The following is a 16,227-nucleotide window of genomic DNA, read 5'->3' as shown; positions in this document are numbered from 1 at the left end:
GGTCTAAAATGTGATGGATTCTCTTCAAAATGTGTAACATTATAGCTGTAGAAACATTCTCCAATGCCTTAGGGACATATCCAGTCTATATGTTTTACATAACTAAATCTATTGCATTCCTGGAAATGTACAAGATAGGAAAAAACATAAGCACATGCTGACTTTATGTATGACGGAATTGTTACCTGTGTGGGATCATGGATTTGCTCCCCTCGACCTGGTCCACTAGACTGTTGAGCTCCACGCAGAGGTGTAACTAGGGGATTTGGATTGGAAAGGGGGCAAGCTTCTGAGTGGACCCCTAACTAAGTAACCCAGATTACAACTATGGTGGCGCATCCTAAATGTAGGTATAGGGGAACCTCAGCAGATGACAGAGCTGTTACTAAAAACCAATCTCTATACACAGACCAACACTGATATTATGGTGACAATATAGTGGGCGATACCAGTCCTGCAGAAAATGTAATAGACCATAGTACATTTATAAATGGTGACTTACAGGTGACGCTCTTTCTGGTGGAGTCGTTTACTTTTCCAGTCTTTTCCATCTGGCCCAGACCTTCATGACAACGTCTCCAGCCAGAACTCGGCTGCAGAGATTACAACAAAGACACATTTGTTCACAATTCCTGCACCGTCCCCATCTATCCCCAACCTGCTGATACTCCAATACTGAGCCGCTGCTGCCAGATGTATCCATATTTACTGCACCTGCTGTGTGGTTCTCTGTGCCCTCTGCATGGTAAAACAACCCTCTAGAATATAGCAATGCCGTGTGCATGTTCCCTAGAAAACAGTGCCCACATTTTGCCCCCTAGAAAGTAATAATGCCCTGTGTTCCCCTTTGACAGTCACAGTGACCTGAGTTCCCCTATAACAATAAGTGCCCACTTTACATTTAATAACGTGCCCCCTGTCTCCCCCGGTACAGCTCCCCTATACGATATGATGCTCTCTTATGCACAGTATAATGCCCCCTCACTGTATAGTACCCCTCACAAAGTATACTGACCTCTTAGTAGCCCCTAAACTGTTTGGCTCCAACACTCTATGATAGCCCCCACACTGCACAAAGACTCCACATTATCTCCCATACTATATGATTGCCCCCTCACTCTAATCCCCACACTGTACTATGGCCCCCTAAATAGCCTCCATATAGTATAATGCATCAGCTAGTCCTCAATATAGTATAATGCACTCCCTATAGGCCTTCATATAGTATAATGCACTCCCCGTAGGCCTCTATATAATATAATGCACTCCCCATATGCCTCTATATAGTATAATGCACTCTCCATAGGCCTCTATATAGTATAATGCACCCCCATAGCCACACTATACAGTATAAAGCACAAGCACTCCCCATAAGCATATTCTATACAGTATAACGCACTCTCCATAGGCAGACTCTGTATAGTATAGTGCCCTCCCTATAGGCCTCTGTATAGTATAATTCACTCCCTATAGGCCTCTATATAGTATAAATCCCTATATATAGTATAATGCACTCCCTATAGGCCTCTGTATGGTATAATGCACCACCATAGGCCTCTTTAGAATAAAGCAGCCCCATAGGCTGAGCCTACATAAAACTCACCAAGACACAATCCTGCATCTTAGTAACATAGTAACAAAGTAATTAAGGTTGAAGGAAGACTTTAAGTCCATCTAGTTCAACCCATAGCCTAACCTAACATGCCCAACATGTTGATCCAGAGGAAGGCAATTCCTTGGTATTAAGACTCCAAGTTTCACTATTCACCTTGACTTGTTCTGCTGCAGCCTGTGGTTTCCATGATGTCTCCCGCCTGCCTGCGGTTTCCAGTATCCCAGCTGCCTGTCCATGGTCTCCTGGATGTCTGATGCCTGCCTGCAGTTTCCAGTATCCCAGCTATCGGTGTCACATGTGATTCACCTGTTGGCTATACCAACGCTTGTGTGCACACCTGGAACAAGGGCTTAGAGGATCCACCTCACCTACTGAGCCCCCTTTCTGTAATAGGATTATTCAAAATTTTATTAAAACCTATTTTATGCGTTTGCCTGTTTTTTCTTTTGTTTTTTTTTTTTTTTTTTTTGTTTGTCACTATGGGCAGGTTTGGGGGTTTCCAGATGTTTTGGGCTGATTCATCAATTGTGATGTTTCAAGAAGATACCAAATATTTGAGGAATTTGTAACTTTTTGAGCTAAAAAAACCCAATAAAAAATGCTAAATAAATAACATTTTTGGTCTTGTTCAAAATTCATGAACCAAATCGCCATTTTAAAGAATCTGACACACCAAAAAAAGTCAACGAAAACCGCAAAAGAAAAAGAAAAGTGACTTTAACAAATATGCAAACGATGACTTTGTTCCATAGGGTGTTGTTTAAAAGTTGATTTTTTTTTGAGGGGGGGTCTAAAAAATATGAAATGTCCTTTTATTTATGCAGATACTATACTACACAATCTCATTATTCCCTGTAATTTGTTTACATTTTCCCTCCTTGCAGCAGATGATGTATTTAAATCAGTGACGTGCATGTTGGAGTCGCTGGTAATGATGAAATAACAGATGTTATGGAAGAAGAACATTATATAATATTTTATACTGGCAGCTAATAATGACAATCTCGCAAGGACATTCGGTAATGGCTTGAAATGAGAACTCATTAATGGAAGGGTGCAGACGGCACTGAACGTGCAGATTGTCGGCAGCGTAACGGATTGTCAACTTGAAAGTGAGGGCAGGCAGCCCCCGGCGGGTGCAGGCCGAGACAAAAGCTTCCATAAGTGCAGAATGGATTTGGTGCCATGGGATAGATGTTCCCCCTTATGGATAAAAATGCATTCAAACTTGGCTGCCATGAAGCAATGAAGTTAAAAACTGGTACAAATCACAGGACGATGTGAATGTATTAAAAAGCAGATTTCTGACTAATAGGTTTTTATAGGCAGAAATATATATATATATATATATATATATATATATATACACTGCTTAAAAAAATAAATGGAACCCTAAAATGCCACATCCTAGATATCTCTGAATGAAATATTCCAGTTGCAAATTTTTATTCATTGCATAGTGGAATGTGTTCAGAACAATAAAACATAACAATCATCAATGTAAATCAAAGTGAATAACCCATGGAGATCTGGATTTGGAATGATACTCAAAATCAAAGTGGAAAATCAAATTACAGGCTGATCCAACTTCAATGAAAATGCATCATGACAAGGAAAAGATGCTCAGTATTGTGTGTGGCCTCCACGTGCCTGTATGACCTCCGTATTGTACAACACCTGGGCATGCTTCTGATGTGGCGGCGGATGGTCTCCTGAGGGATCTCCTCCCAGACCTGGAATAAAGCATCCGCCAACTCCTGGACAGTCTGTGGTGCAACATGACGTTGGTGGATGGAGCGAAACATGATATCCCAGATGTGCTCAGTCGGCTTCAGGTCTGGGGAACGGGCGGGCCAGTCCATAGCTTCAATGCCTTCATATTGCAGGAACTGCTGACACACTCCAGCCACATGAGGTCTGGTTTTGTCCTGCATTAGGAGGAACCCAGGGCCAACCGCACCAGCATATGGTCTTACAAGGGGTCTGAGGATCTCATCTCGGTACCTAATGGCAGTCAGGTTACGTCTGGCGAGCACATGGAGGGCTGTGCGGCCCTCCAAAGAAATGCCAGCCCACATCATTACTGACCCACTGCCAAACCGGTCATGCTGAAGAATGTTGCAGGCAGCAGATCATTCTCCACGACATCTCCAGACTCCGTCACGTCTCACAAGTGCTCAGTGTGAACCTGCTTTCATTTGTGAAGAGCACAGGGTGCCAGTGGTGAATTTGCCAAGCCTGGTGTTCTGTGGCCAGTGCGAGGGCGTCCTGCACGGTGTTGGGCTGTGAGCACAAGACCGTCTGTGAACGTCGGGCACTCAGACCATCCTCATGGAGTCGGTTTCTAACCATTTGTGCAGACACATGCACATTTCTGGCATGCTGGAAGTCATTTTGCAGGGCTTTGGCAGTGCTCCTCCTGTTCCTCCTTAAACAAAGGCGGAGGTAGCGGTCCTGCTGCTGGGTTGTTGCCCTCCTATGGCCCCTTCCATGTCTCTTGGTGTACTGGTCTGTCTCCTGGTAGCGCCTCCAGTCTCTGGACACTATGCTGACAGACACAGCAAACCTTCTTGCCACAGCTCGCATTGATGTGCCATCCTGGATGAGCTGCACTACCTGAGCCACTTGTGTGGGTTGTAGAGTCCGTCTCATGCTACCACGAGAGTGAAAGCACAACCAACATTCAAAAGTGACCAAAAAATCAGCCAGAAAGCATTGGTACTGAGATGTGGTCTGTGGTCCCCACCTGCAGAACCGCTCCTTTATTGAGGGTGTCTTGATAATTGCCAATAATTTCCATCTGCTGTCTATTCCATTTGCACAACAGCATGTGAAATTGATTGTCAATCAGTGTTGATTCCTAAGTGGACAGTTTGATTTCACAGAAGCTTGATTTACTTGGAGTTATATTCTGTTGTGTAAGTGTTCCCTTTATTTTTTGAGCAGTGTATATATATAATATATATAATTGTAATCCTGCCTGTGATGATAACTAGACGACTGCGAAGAAATGATCTCTAAACAAATCAGAAAGTGTCAGCCTGTTGTATGGCTCAGAGTGAAAACTGCAGGATTTCAGGATTATTTTTAATATCATCTCATGCAAAATCTGTCACTCATCCACCACTTATCATGTGTCATCTTTAAGATCAGTGCTTTTTGAAGCTGAATGGATTCTTCTGGATCTCGCCAAACAGCAGTTTTCTGCTGTGTGACTGGACCCTTGATAGCCAAGACCCTGCTCCGCATACATCTATACACTGCTCTTATTGCTAAATACATCTGAATGTTGTAACATAGATAACACAGTACCCAGAAATCGCGATAGAGGTTACAGCTCATCTCCTCTCCCCCTCTCTGCACAATGACCTCTGCACAGATCACAAAGCATGCCCACAACACCTCTATTGAAATCAATGAGTCAGCTCAAGAATATTGTCATCCATGATCCATGCAGCTGTCATAAGGCAATTGCTGGTATCAGAGCAATATTTCAAGCAAGACGGCCTTCCCCCGTAATCATGTGGGTAAAAAAAGCTTTAAAAAGTCTGTGTAAAAAATTGATAAATTCCCTTTTGTAAGATAATTAGCTTGGAGGGTGTTTGGGGGGAACGTAATCATTTTAATGAGGGTAAGAATTTGTTTAAAAAAAATTGTATCCTCTGTCATTTTTTAGGAAAAAATAAATAAATAAATAAATTAAAAAAAGATCCTCTGGGGCGACGGTGGCGCAGCAAAGATAGTGCAGCCCTCCACGGGTAGAGCTAGCCCCAGGGCAGTTGTAGGATTACGTATTGAGATGGCGGTTGTGATTATGCCGGGCAGGTGACGCAGCAATAACTCAAAGGACACAGCAAGGTGTAGTTTCCACTTTTATTCATAGTTCTCCAGTCCACAAACGCCAGCCGTGTGTTATGTCCTTCAGGTCGGTGGCCCAGCAAACTCCCAGGTAAATTGAGATGCACTTTTCCAGGACTCCTCTCTTATGCCTTTCTCTGGTCGTCTCACTATGTTGGCTTCCACCTCTCCTGCCCAGCCCCTCACCCGCAATATCCCAAGCCGGCAGCCATGAACCTGGTCAGGCGATGTCTTCTGAGTCCCCTGGATTCTATACGGCTGCCTTTTTAGCCAGTTATGGGTGGATGTGGCTGTGACACCTACAGATGCCACATTCTCCAGTTTCTTAGTTGAACCTTGAAGATTTCCACTAAATTGGGGCCGGTCTCCTGACTGCGACCTGGTCCCTCCAGCCGACTACGGTCAGTGTGGATGCAGGCCCCATTGGTGACTTCTGCACTTCCCGTGCCCCTAGAACTCCTTCTGTCTTCCCGGGAGCTTCCTTCTGTCTCTCACTCACACTTCTCTTTTCAGCTACGTCCTCCACTCCTCTCCCTTTGGTCTCAAAGGACCAACTGCTCCTGCACACTGTTCTTGACGCCTTCTAAGCTCCTGCCCTTTTTCCTACTTACCTAGTCCTGTTTAGCCTGGGATGAGGCCATCCTCCCTAAGGGTACGCCCAGGTGGCCTGACTGAAATGGTGTGTGTTGGGTGTGAGTGTTAGAGTCCTGGGTAGTGCCTCCCTCCTTACCCGAGAGTGGGATACCACACCTCCGGATGAGGTGCAGCACCTCTGTGGCGACTGGACCCTCAAGGGTGCCACATATGTTCCTGGCATTGCAATTACCTTTTATTTTTACAAGAAATTTCCCAGAATCACTAATTTCGGTGAAGTTTTAAGGTTACTGGAGACATTTTCAACTCTTCTGGGAGTTCCCCTTTTTTCCAGGAGCCTCTTAGACTTTCGGGAAAAGTTTCAAAGTTTTCCCATACACGATTCTCTCCTTCTCCAATCAATCAGCCATTACTTGCACCAGTTACTCCATCATAACACATTTTTGTATTCGCCTCTGCCTAGTTTTATTAATGCGGCTACATAAGGCATCATTCACAATCAAGTCCCTTTAAGCAGCAGCGGATAGCAAAAAATGTCTGCTTTAAAATGTTTGCATTTTACAAATTACCTGTGGCTTTCATATTTCATCTTTGTTGCTCACGACATCCGCACCGCTGACAAATTTATTAAGGAAAAAACAGTGTAATTCTTTCTTAGAGCTGCGTACAACGAAATGAGTCTAGCAGGCTTAGATATATATTCTGATTACCGGCTTTACTCCTAATCAGCATATACATGAAATCACGGCCTGGAAGTGAAGAGTGTTTGTAAAACCAAATGTATATAAAATGAGTAAATGGTCTCTATTTATTCCCTGTTTATTAGTGGTCTCTAGGTCGTGCTCTGCAACTTCTAGGGAACTACAACTCCCAGCATTTGCAATAGCAACTGGAGCTGGAAGCAACTGTTGCATATAAATATCAAAGCATCAAAGCAATAATGGGAAAGAAATGGAAAACTGGGCTATATTCTCATTTCCTCTTCTTTAGGCGCCATTGTTGCAACAAAAGTCCTCCAGGAGGACTGGCGTGTTTAGTGACTGTAAACTGAAGGATATCGTGTACTGTGTAAAGCTGTGAGTGGCACATTAAACACGGCAGTGCAGTTGCCCACAAGTCAGCAAATTTATTACGAAAGCGCATCATGCTCCAAATATGAAATCTACGTCCGCTATGGTATAGAGTTCAGCCATAGATTGTAGTTTTCTGGTTTATATTATAGTTTGTCTTTTTTTGCGGCAATTGGCCCCCCATCTTTAGAAAGGGCAAAAAGTCACAAAATATTTGCTCTAAGTTTTGTTAATTTTTAACACTTGTCATAAAGCGAAAGACAATTGTTCCCTGTAATGCTTTGCAAAATTCTGAAATATTAAGAAATGCAGGTTGAAAAATTGCAAAATTTTCTTTTTAATGTAACTTTTCTTTTAGCATGTAAAAATCTTAAAATATTCAAGTTTGCACACTGAGGGGTACACAATACGCTGATGTATCCGATTTCACGCAGCTCACCTTTCAGCTTTGCTGTGTAGACTGGGATAGAGTAGGCAGAGTGATGTCATCATTGCTGAATTGTGGGGAGATTAAGTGATAGAAGGCATTAACTGCTGCAGGTTTAGATAAAGCTTGCAGATAAATCTCTGTATGCAGCTGTCTTGTCACTGTTTTATACACTTCAGCTTTAGTTAACCCCTTAATGACCAGAGGTATTTTTGTTTTTGCGTTTTCGTTTTTTGCTCCCCTTCTTCCCAGAGCCATAACGTTTTTTACTCTTCAGTCAAAATGGCCATGTGAGGGCTTGTTTTTTTGCGGGACAAGTTGTTCTTTTGAACAACACAATTGGTTTTAATATATCCTGTACTGGAAAACGGGAAAAAAAATTCTAAGTGCGGTAAAATTGCAAAAAAGTGCAATCTCACAGTAGATGTTTTTATACCATGTTTACTAAATGCTAAAACTGACCGACGATTATGATTCTCCAGGTCATTACGAGTTCACAGATACCAAACATGTCTAGGTTCTTTTTTATTTAAGTGGTGAAAAAAAATCCAAACTTTGGTTTAAAAAAAAAGTTGCCATTTTATGAGATCTGTAGCGTCTCCATTTTTCGTGATCTTGGGTCGGGTGAGGCCTTATTTTTTGCGTGCCCAGCTGATGTCTTTATTGATACTATTTTGGTGCAGAAACGATCTTTTGATCGCCCGTTATTGCATTTTATTGCAATGTAAGGCTGACCAAAAAACGTTATTCTAAAGTTTTGAATTTTGTTCTCGTTTTCTTCATTTTTTTTGTATTGATAGATGTTTTATTTTGAATGGGGAGAAAGAGGGGCAATTTGAAATTTTATATTTTTATTTTTTAATATTTTTAAAAACTTTTTTTTCACTTTTTGCATGCTTCAATGGTCTACATGGGAAACTAGAAGCTGCACTACTTTGAGCGGATTTGCTATATACAGACAATGATCAGATCGCCTGTATGTAGCAGAAATGCTCAAAACAGCTGACATGTACCAAGAATGATGGGCTCAGCACCAGAGCCCACATCAAAGGGAGGGATTCCGACCTGGGTGTACTATTAGGCTCAACGTTGGAAAGGGGTTAATACTAGTCATCAGGAGCCTTATAGCATGTGCTGGATATCTTTGTTGCAGCATATAAACAGTTAACAGCAGCAATCAGAACTCACTTTGGCTGCTTCTTCTACAGCCGCCATCTGCGACACACATAGCTCAGACCCTGAGTCCGTTTCATGCACCCCACAGCAATTTCTGTTAAATTACCACAGGAGAACACTAAGGCCACTCTTTAATTTTCCTTAAATTTTGCTATTGAGCATTGTAAGTACAATGACACAATGGGCGTTTACAATGAGCAGGTGGTGGCAGTATTTTTCCGTGAGTAACCATAGTCACAGACAAGGTATATCAGACTATAATTGAAAAGTAATTAGTATAATTTAACGCCTTAAGCCCCGAGGGTGGTTTGCATGTTATGGACCGGGCCAATTTTTACAATTCTGACCACTGTCCCTTTATGAGGTTATAACTCTGGAACGCTTCAACGGATCTTGGCGATTCTGACACTGTTTTCTTGTGATATATTGTACTTCATGATAATGGTAAAATTTATTCAAAATAACGTGTGTTTTTTTGTGAAAAAAATGGAAATTTGGCGAAAATTTTGAAAATTTTGCAGTTTTCCAAATTTGAATTTTTATGCCCTTAAATCACAGAGATATGTCACACAAAATAATTAATAAGTAACAATTCCCACATGTCTACTTTACATCAGCACAATTTTGAAACCACATTTTTTTTTTTTGTTAGGGAGTTATAAGGGTTAAAAGTTAACCAGCAATTTCTCATTTTTACAACACCAATATTTTTTAGGGACCACATCACATTTGAAGTCATTTTGAGGGGTCTATATGATAGAAAATAACCAAGTGTGACACCATTCTAAAAACTGCACCCCTCAGGGTGCTCAAAACCACATTCAAGAAGTTTATTAACCCTTCAGGTGTTTTACAGGAATTTTTGGAATGTTTAAATAAAAATGAACATTTAACTTTTTTTCACAAAAAATTTACTTCAGCTCCAATTTGTTTTATTTTACCAAGGGTAACAGGAGAAAATGGACCCCAATAGTTGTTGTACAATTTGTCCTGAGTACGCTGATATTCCATATGTGGGGGTAAACCACTGTTTGGGCGCATGGCAGAGCTCGGAAGGGAAGGAGCGCCATTTGACTTTTCAATGCAAAATTGACTGGAATTCAGATGGGACGCCATGTCGCGTTTAGAGAGCCCCTGATGTGCCTAAACATTGAAACCCCCCACAAGTGACACCATTTTGGAAAGTAGACCCCCTAAGGAACTTATCTAGATGTGTGGTGAGCACTTTGACCCACCAAGTGCTTCACAGAAATTTATAATGCAGAGCCGTAAAAATAAAAAATCATATTTTTTCACCAAAATGATTTTTTCGCCCCCAATTTTTTATTTTCCCAAGGGTAAGAGAAGAAATTGGACCCTAAAAGTTGTTGTGCAATTTGTCCTGAATACGCTGATACTCCATATGTGGGTGTAAACCACTGTTTGGGCACATGGCAGAGCTCGGAAGGGAAGGAGCGCCATTTGACTTTTCAATGCAAAATTGACTGGAATTGAGATGGGACGCCATGTTGCGTTTGGAGAGCCCCTGATGTGCGTAAACATTGAAACCCCCCACAAGTGACACCATTTTGGAAAGTAGACCCCTTAAGGAACTTATCTAGATGTGTGGTGAGCACTTTGACCCAACAAGTGCTTCACAGAAGTTTATAATGCAGAGCCGTAAAAATAAAAAATAATATTTTTTCACAAAAATGATCTTTTCGCCCCCAAATTTTTATTTTCCCAAGGGTAAGAGAAGAGATTTGACCCCAAAAGTTGTAGTCCAATTTGTCCTGAGTATGCTGATACCCAATATGTGGGGGTAAACGACTGAGCGCATGGCAAAGCTCGGAAGGGAAGGAGCGCCGTTTGACTTTTCAATGCAAAATTGACTGGAATTGAGATGGTACACCATGTCGCATTTGGAGAGCCCCTGATGTGCCTAAACATTAAAACATTCGATAGAGAGAAAATGTGACCGGCACTGAAAAGCTGTGTATCAAAGCAATTTTACGTGTGATCTTACATGGAGTGGACGCTGTTGGCCTCTGATGAGATCCAGGTGGTGCTCTGCATACAGAATCCAGGAATCAAAGTGAACAGGTATAAGAAAGAAATGCGGCACTCACCATCTGTCTTCAGCTAAAAATGTCCTTTATTTAGCACTTAAGCCACATACAGATCACTTACGGGTCACATGGACCTGTAGAAGCATAGTGCGCGAAACGGCCGTCGTCCTCCCCTGTCACTCCCCCGTTCCCTCGTATACTCCTGCCGATGCCGCATCATGTTTGTGAAGGCTTAAGTGCTAAGTAAAGGACATTTTTAGCTGAAAACAGATGATGAGTGCCGCATTTCTTTCTTATACCTAAACATTAAAACCCCCCACAAGTGACACCATTTTGGAAAGTAGACCCCCTAAGGAACTTATCTAGATGTGTTTTGAGAGCTTTGAACCCCCAAGTGTTTCACTACAGTTTATAACGCAGAGCCGTGAAAATAAAAATTCTTTTTTTTTCACAAAAAAATTTTTTTAGCCCCCAGTTTTGTATTTTCACAAGGGTAACAGGATAAATTGGACCCCAAAAGTTGTTGTCCAATTTGTGCTGAGTACGCTGATACCCCATATGTGGGGGGAATCACTGTTTGGGCGCATGGGAGGGCTCGAAAGGGAAGGAGCGCCATTTGGAATGCAGACTTAGATGGATTGGTCTGCAGGCGTCACTGTTGTGAATTCTGTGGCAGAGCTCCCTCCTGTGGTCACAAGTGGTACTTCAGCTGGTTCTCTCTGTGAGCTTCCGTTGGTGGAGGAAAGTGGTACTGCGGCTTCTGTGTTTCCTTCCTCAGGTGATGTGGTGAAGTCGTTAGGTGCTGCTCTATTTAACTCCACCTAGTGCTTTGATCCTGGCCTCCAGTCAATGTTCTAGTATAGGACTTGCTTCCTCCTGGATCGTTCCTGTGGCCTGCTGCTCTGCATAGCTAAGTTCCTCTTTGCTATTTGTTTGCTGTTTTTTTTCTGTCCAGCTTGTCTATTTGTTTTTTCTGCTTGCTGGAAGCTCTGGGACGCAGAGGGTGTACCTCCGTGCCGTTAGTTCGGTACGGAGGGTCTTTTTGCCCCCTTTGCGCGGTTTTTGTAGGGTTTTGTGTTGACCGCAAAGTTACCTTTCCTATCCTCGCTCTGTTCAGAAAGTTGGGCCTCACTTTGCTAAATCTATTTCATCCCTACGTTTGTCTTTTCATCTTAACTCACAGTCATTATATGTGGGGGCTGCCTTTTCCTTTGGGGTATTTCTCTGAGGCAAGGTAGGCTTATTTTCTATCTTCAGGCTAGCTAGTTTCTCAGGCCGTGCCGAGTTGCATAGGGAGCGTTAGGCGCAATCCACGGCTGCCTTTAGTGTGGTTGGAGAGGATTAGGGATTGCGGTCAACAGAGTTCCCACGTCTCAGAGCTCGTTCTTGTTTTTTGGGTTATTGCCAGGTCACTGTATGTGCTCTGACCTCTATGTCCATTGTGGTACTGAATTACCTTTCATAACAGTACTGGAGGCCAAAAGTACTAATGATTCCCAATAGAGGGAAAAAAGAAGTTCTGAGACCATTTTTTTTTCTTTGCACTGTGTTTTGCCTTTTTTTTCCCCTAGACATTTGGGTGGTTCAGGACACAGGTGTAGCAATGGACATTAAAGGTCTGTCTTCATGTGTGGATCAGCTCACGGCAAGAGTACAAAATATTCAAGACTTTGTGGTTCAGAATTCTATGTTAGAACCGAGAATTCCTATTCCTGATTTGTTTTTTGGAGATAGAACTAAATTTCTGAGTTTCAAAAATAATTGTAAACTATTTCTGGCTTTGAAACCTCGCTCCTCTGGTGACCCAGTTCAACAAGTTAGGATCATTATTTCTTTTTTACGTGGCGACCCTCAGGACTGGGCATTTTCTCTTGCGTCAGGAGATCCTGCATTAAGTAATATCGATGCATTTTTCCGGGCGCTCGGATTGCTGTACGATGAGCCTAATTCTGTGGATCAGGCAGAGAAGAATTTGCTGGCTCTGTGTCAGGGTCAGGATGAAATAGAGGTATATTGTCAGAAATTTAGAAAGTGGTCCGTACTCACTCAGTGGAATGAAGGTGCGCTCGCAGCTATTTTCAGAAAAGGTCTCTCTGAAGTCCTTAAGGATGTCATGGTGGGATTTCCTATGCCTGCTGGTCTGAATGAGTCTATGTCTTTGGCCATTCAGATCGGTCGACGCTTGCGCGAGCGTAAATCTGTGCACCATTTGGCGGTATTACCTGAGCTTAAACCTGAGCCTATGCAGTGCGATAGGACTTTGACCAGAGTTGAACGGCAAGAACACAGACGTCTGAATGGGCTGTATTTCTACTGTGGTGATTCCACTCATGCTATCTCTGATTTTCCTAAGCGCACTAAGCGGTTTGCCAGGTCTGCCACCATTGGTACGGTACAGTCAAAATTTCTTCTGTCTGTTACCTTGATCTGCTCTTTGTCATCGTATTCTGTCATGGCATTTGTGGACTCAGGCGCTGCTCTGAATTTGATGGACTTGGAGTATGCTAGGCGTTGTGGGTTTTTCTTGGAGCCCTTGCAGTGTCCTATTCCATTGAGAGGAATTGATGCTACGCCTTTGGCCAAGAATAAGCCTCAGTACTGGACCCAGCTGACCATGTGCATGGCTCCTGCACATCAGGAGGTTATTCGCTTTCTGGTGTTGCATAATCTGCATGATGTGGTCGTGTTGGGGTTGCCATGGGTACAAGTCCATAATCCAGTATTAGATTGGAAATCCATGTCTGTGTCCAGCTGGGGTTGTCAGGGGGTACATGGTGATGTCCCATTTCTGACTATTTCGTCATCCACCCCTTCTGAGGTTCCTGAGTTCTTGTCTGATTACCGGGATGTATTTGATGAGCCCAAGTCCGATACCCTACCTCCGCATAGGGATTGTGATTGTGCTATCGATTTGATTCCTGGTAGTAAATTCCCAAAAGGTCGACTGTTTAATTTATCTGTGCCTGAGCACGCCGCTATGCGGAGTTATGTGAAGGAGTCTTTGGAGAAGGGGCATATTCGCCCGTCATCGTCGCCATTAGGAGCAGGGTTCTTTTTTGTAGCCAAGAAGGATGGTTCACTGAGACCTTGTATAGATTACCGCCTTCTAAATAAGATCACGGTTAAATTTCAGTACCCCTTGCCATTGTTATCTGATTTGTTTGCTCGGATTAAGGGGGCTAGTTGGTTCACCAAGATAGATCTTCGTGGTGCGTATAATCTTGTGCGTATTAAGCGAGGCGATTAGCGGAAAACTGCATTTAATACGCCCGAGGGCCATTTTGAGTATCTAGTAATGCCATTCGGACTTGCCAATGCTCCATCAGTGTTTCAGTCCTTTATGCATGACATCTTCCGAGAGTATCTGGATAAATTCCTGATTGTGTACTTAGATGACATTTTGATCTTCTCGGATGATTGGGAGTCTCATATGAAGCAGGTCAGAACGGTGTTTCAGGTCCTGCGTGCTAATTCTTTGTTTGTGAAGGGATCAAAGTGTCTCTTTGGTGTTCAGAAGGTTTCATTTTTGGGGTTCATCTTTTCCCCTTCTACTATTGAGATGGACCCTGTTAAGGTCCAAGCCATCCATAATTGGACTCAGCCGACATCTCTGAAAAGTCTGCAAAAGTTCCTGGGCTTTGCTAATTTTTATCGTCGCTTCATCTGCAATTTTTCTAGTATTGCTAAACCATTGACCGATTTGACCAAGAAAGGTGCTGATTTGGTCAATTGGTCTTCTGCTGCGGTGGAAGCTTTTCAAGAGTTGAAGCGTCGTTTTTCTTCTGCCCCTGTGTTGTGTCAACCAGATGTTTCGCTTCCATTCCAGGTGGAGGTTGATGCTTCTGAGATTGGAGCAGGGGCTGTTTTGTCGCAGAGAAGTTCTGATTGCTCGGTGATGAAACCATGCGCCTTCTTTTCCAGGAAGTTTTCGCCTGCTGAGCGAAATTATGATGTGGGCAATCGAGAGTTGCTGGCCATGAAGTGGGCATTCGAGGAGTGGCGTCATTGGCTTGAAGGAGCTAAGCATCGCGTGGTGGTCTTGACTGATCATAAGAACTTGACTTATCTCGAGTCCGCCAAGCGGTTGAATCCTAGACAAGCTCGTTGGTCGTTGTTTTTTGCCCGTTTTGACTTTGTGATTTCATACCTTCCGGGCTCTAAAAATGTGAAGGCGGATGCTCTGTCTAGGAGTTTTGTGCCCGACTCTCCGGGTGTATCTGAGCCGGCGGGTATCCTCAAAGAGGGAGTAATTGTGTCTGCCATCTCCCCTGATTTGCGGCGGGTGCTGCAAAAATTTCAGGCTAATAAACCTTATCGTTGCCCAGCGGAGAAACTGTTTGTCCCTGATAGGTGGACGAATAAAGTTATCTCTGAGGTTCATTGTTCGGTGTTGGCTGGTCATCCTGGAATCTTTGGTACCAGAGAGTTAGTGGCTAGATCCTTTTGGTGGCCATCTCTGTCGCGGGATGTGCGCACTTTTGTGCAGTCCTGTGGGATTTGTGCTCGGGCTAAGCCCTGCTGTTCTCGTGCCAGTGGGTTGCTTTTGCCCTTGCCGGTCCCGAAGAGGCCTTGGACACATATCTCTATGGATTTTATTTCAGATCTTCCCATCTCTCAAAAGATGTCAGTCATTTGGGTGGTCTGTGATCGCTTCTCTAAGATGGTCCATTTGGTACCCTTGTCTAAATTGCCTTCCTCCTCTGATTTGGTGCCATTGTTTTTCCAGCATGTGGTTCGTTTACATGGCATTCCAGAGAATATCGTTTCTGACAGAGGTTCCCAGTTTGTTTCGAGGTTTTGGCGAGCCTTTTGTGGTAGGATGGGCATTGACTTGTCTTTTTCCTCGGCTTTCCATCCTCAGACTAATGGCCAGACCGAACGAACCAATCAGACCTTGGAAACATATCTGAGATGCTTTGTTTCTGCTGATCAGGATGACTGGGTGTCCTTTTTGCCTTTGGCTGAGTTCGCCCTTAATAATCGGGCCAGCTCGGCTACCTTGGTTTCACCGTTTTTCTGCAACTCTGGGTTCCATCCTCGTTTCTCTTCAGGGCAGGTTGAGTCTTCGGACTGTCCTGGTGTGGATACTGTGGTGGACAGGTTGCAGCAGATTTGGACTCATGTAGTGCACAATTTGACTTTGTCCCAGGAGAAGGCTCAACGTTTCGCTAATCGCAGACGCTGTGTGGGTCCCCGACTTCGGGTTGGGGACTTGGTTTGGTTATCTTCTCGTCATATTCCTATGAAGGTTTCCTCTCCTAAGTTTAAACCTCGTTTTATTGGTCTGTATAGGATTTCTGAGGTTCTTAATCCTGTGTCTTTTCGTCTGATGCTTCCAGATTCTTTTTCCATACATAACGTATTCCATAGGTCATTGTTGCGGAGATACGTGGCACCTATGGTTCCATCTGTTGATCCTCCTGCCCCGGTTTTAGTGGA

The sequence above is a fragment of the Ranitomeya imitator genome, chromosome 9, assembly GCF_032444005.1.
Source record: "Ranitomeya imitator isolate aRanImi1 chromosome 9, aRanImi1.pri, whole genome shotgun sequence".
NCBI classification, from domain to species: Eukaryota; Metazoa; Chordata; class Amphibia; order Anura; family Dendrobatidae; genus Ranitomeya; species Ranitomeya imitator.
Note: the sequence above shows the minus strand (reverse complement) of the source record.